The 3,691-nt window shown below is 63.3% G+C and overlaps 1 long non-coding RNA gene across 1 annotated transcript; it reads right to left on the bottom strand.

The window, feature by feature from the left end:
• Positions 1 to 695: 695 nt before the first annotated feature.
• Positions 696 to 1,172, bottom strand: LOC136475359 (uncharacterized). The gene is made up of 3 exons (XR_010763166.1): positions 1,067 to 1,172; positions 880 to 996; positions 696 to 801 (listed from the first exon to the last, which is right to left on the bottom strand). It is a non-coding gene; the product is annotated as an uncharacterized lncRNA (long non-coding RNA).
• Positions 1,173 to 3,691: the final 2,519 nt, after the last annotated feature.

Raw genomic sequence — 3,691 nt, 5'->3', positions numbered from 1 at the left:
TGTTTTTTCGCAAAAATTCCTTCGCCAAGACTCTAGCAAGCTCTGACGAATCACTTGTAGAGACTCCTCGAACCAAGGTCTGTTTCCTAAGCAAGAGGCCGGTAGAGTCGCGAGACGGCCTACGCCCCCGGGCTACGGCACTCCCTCACCACCTCTCGCTCAAGGGACGGCTTAGGCTCCAAAGGGGTGTTTTGCAAACGAAATCTGATCAGGAGCAACAGAGGGCAAAGGCTCGGAAACATGAGAAAAACGACTAAGAAGCACAAATACGTCAGAAATAAAGGCCTCGACGGCCACAAACGTTATGATACAAAAATAACCCCTATTCTATCTTTACATAGCCCCCAGGGCCCAGATTAAGGCTCAGGGCCTCCAGCACCTGGCAGATGGTAGGGGAGGAACCACCTCATCTTCAAAGAGCGTCGCCAGCGCCGTGCCAGGGCCTTCCGCCGCCTCCAGCAGCTTCGCGACCGCCGCGTGGGCCTCCTCGTCATCATCAGGCAGAACGTAGCCATCACTGATGGCCGGGAGGTCGACGCCAAGGTAGTGAGAGGAGATGACGGCCATCGCCCGCTTAACACCCGTGTGCAGCGCCCCTCGGAGCCGCTCGCGCATCTGGCTGCTCAGCGCAATCAAGCGGCTCCCAAGGGAGCTGCCCGACTGAACCCCCTCGACTTCCTAGGGCCTCGCAGGCGGAAAGGGCAGCACGCTTTAGCGCCTCGTGCTCCCCGATCTCGGTCTCGAGCACCGTCTGCACCGCGCTGGAAGCCTCGGCGGCCCGAACGATCTCCGCCTCTGACTCTGCACCACGGAAAATGGAATAAGGTCGAGCCAGAGAAAAAACAACCTAAGTTAGGGACGGAAGCCCACGGAGCTCACCCTTGGCCTTCAGCTCCCAGCGTCGGGTCTCGGCCTGACAGGCCTCGGCTTGCTCCTTCAACCGCTGGGCCTCGACTCGAGAGGCCTCGGCCGCCCTGGAGGCTTCACTCCCCAGCTCTGTGTCATACAAGGAAGTTAGGAAGCGAACATAAGAGGAAGAAAGCAAAACAAGGGGACTCAAACTCACCCTCGACCGTCCCCCTCAAAACCACAGCCTCGATCTGCGAGGCCTCAACCGAAGCAAGGGCCTCGTTCAGAGCGCCTTTGGTCAGCCGGTGCGCACTCTCCTCTGCCCCTAGCTGCCCGGCGAGGGCCTTGCCCGAGGCCGTCGCTTCTTCAGCCTGGGACCTGAAGGCATCCCGATCGCTGATGGCGCGGGTAAGCTCCTCCTCCAGCTCCTTGATCCGCGCCGCCAAGGGGGCGAGCTGCGTCTGGGCTATGGCCGCCTCGACCTTCGCATCGGCACAGCGAAGGCGGAGGTCCTCCACCTCCGCGCTTCGTGCCGACAGAAGCTCGTTAGCATCGGCAAGAAGGCCCCTCTGCCTCTGAAGCTGGTCCCAGATTCCCCTCTCCCGCCGGAGGAAGACCGACTTCCCGAGGGACCGGGTCTCGAGCTCCTGAGGAGGCAGAGCAGAGGTCGTCGATTGCGACAAAACCAAGGAAAGAACAACGTCGCGCGAGAAAGGAAAACACGAACCTGAGTGACTCCGGGCAGTTCGTCGGCCACCACGGACAGCGTCGTCCATAGCGACCACTCCGCCAGCTCGCGGTACTGCTCAAAGGTACTCCAGCGCCCGCCCTCGACCGTGTCCTCGAGGGCGAACAAATGCTCCCCCTCAGGGTCGTCCTGACTCCGCCACAGTACCCGCGTGTGATCCCACCCGCGGGGCTCGGGTCGCACCCGCATGAGGGCCGAGCTTCCCTCGTCTAAGAGCGGCGCCGGCTGCTCCACGGCATCGGTCTCCTCGGCGCCGACCACCTCCCGCGCCCGAGAAGTATCGTCGGAGGAGATCAGATAGACCTCCGTCTCCCGGGCACTCTCCCGCAACAACGGCGGGCCCTGAGCCAAGGGCACGGTCGAGGCCTCCACCGCCTGCATCTCCGCCTCCTGCGCTGACGGCCTCGCTGCCATCACGATGGCCGTGATGACCTCGGGGGCTCCAGCCTCTGCAATCATAGCCTCGGCGGTCTCGGGGGCTCCTGGCTTCTGTCATTATGGCCTCGGCAGACGCAGAAGCGCCGACCGCGGACACTGCGGCCTCGGCGGTCATGGGCGCTGGGGCCTCCATCGCCTCAGCCCCAGAGGCCCCGGGAGCCTCGGCAACAAAGGGCACGATGGCCCCATCCGACCTGTGTAGGGGCCGCCTCGGCAACCCTTCCTTGGGCAGCCGGTTCCTTTGGGTCGACCCTCGCCGACGCCACGCCGCGTTGGATGGCGGCTTGTGCCTCCGCCACCCAGTGGGCAGAGGAGCCGGGGCTCGCCTTAAGCGCTTTAAGGGGTGCCAAGGGGAGGTCACCCGCAGGCCGCTTCCGACTAAAGAAAATCAACCTACAGGGTCAGCACGAGACCAAAAAAGCGAACGGAAGACACCATAACCCCGCCAAAAATACACTTACTTCGAACGGGGCAGCCCCAGCTTCGCCACGGCAAACCTCATCCGCGACGGTGGAGGCGGCGGTAGTGGCGCCACATCCGCATCCATCGGCGCTGGTCGGTCCTCAGCGGACCCCGATGCCCCTTCGGTCCTCTGCGGGGCCGGTGGCGTCGCCTCCACCGCCACCGGCTCCGCCGCGACCGCCGAGCTTACCGGGCTGACGGCGCGTTTGCCTAACGACCGCGCCTCGGGCATGTTGGCCTTGGCCTCAGAGGGGGCCACCGCCGGCCCCAGGTCCGCTTCTGCTCCCCTTCCCAGGGGTGCCGAGCTGCTTGCCGACGCCCCGGGTGCCACCTCCACGATGTCAGGAAGGTGGTCTAGGGGGCCTCGCCCCACCTCGCACTTGTCATTCCCGTCCGAGGCCTCCGTCGACAACGACGTCGACGGGGATTCCTCCAACGGGAGACCATCCTTCCATTGCTGACGGCGGCGCTTATCCAACACCTCGCGCGCAAGGATGTGCTTCGTGCGCTTTGCCGCCTTAGCATCCTTTCGCTTCTTCTGTGCGTCGACGTGAGCGCGGTTGATCGCCCGCTGCCCCGCGTCCTTGGGAACGGGCGACGGGGAGGAGCGCACGTCCCTCATCCCCTGAAGAAACGACAAACGCGCATAAGGAAATAAGGGATAAAGGGAGGCTGAGGAGGTTTAGAGGCTACAGCGGCGCTCGACTTACCAGCGAAAGGAACCCCTGCGGCGGCAGCACCCTACGGCGGTGAAAGGCGGCCATGACCACAGCGACGGTGAGGCCATGGTTCCGTAGCCTCGCCAGTCCCTCCAAGAGTGGCTCCAGCTTAGGCTGGTCGACCTTCGGGACGCCCCACTTCCATTTCTCCGGGCAACTCTCCACAATCCGCCCAGTATAAGGGGGAAGTCCTCCGTCATCGTTACGGAGGGTAGAACCAACTCGTGTACCATCGGCGGTTGGAGGACGCGAGTTGGGCCGGAATGTAGAGGTGCAGGCGGTCCTGACACACTTGGAGAGTGCAGCCTCTGGCCCTCGATGCCTTCCTCTTTCCCGATGTGCCCGTCGGCTTGGTAGTATGCCCCGCCCGGAATAGGTGGAGCCACAAATCCCAATGGGGAGCGATCCCCAAATACCCCTCGCAGACAGCAATGAAGATAGCCGCCTGAGCGATGGAGTTGGGATTAAAATTGTG

This window comes from Miscanthus floridulus, chromosome 8 (assembly GCF_019320115.1).
Source record: "Miscanthus floridulus cultivar M001 chromosome 8, ASM1932011v1, whole genome shotgun sequence".
NCBI classification, from domain to species: domain Eukaryota; kingdom Viridiplantae; phylum Streptophyta; class Magnoliopsida; order Poales; family Poaceae; genus Miscanthus; species Miscanthus floridulus.
This window is presented reverse-complemented; position numbering and strand designations above follow the sequence as displayed.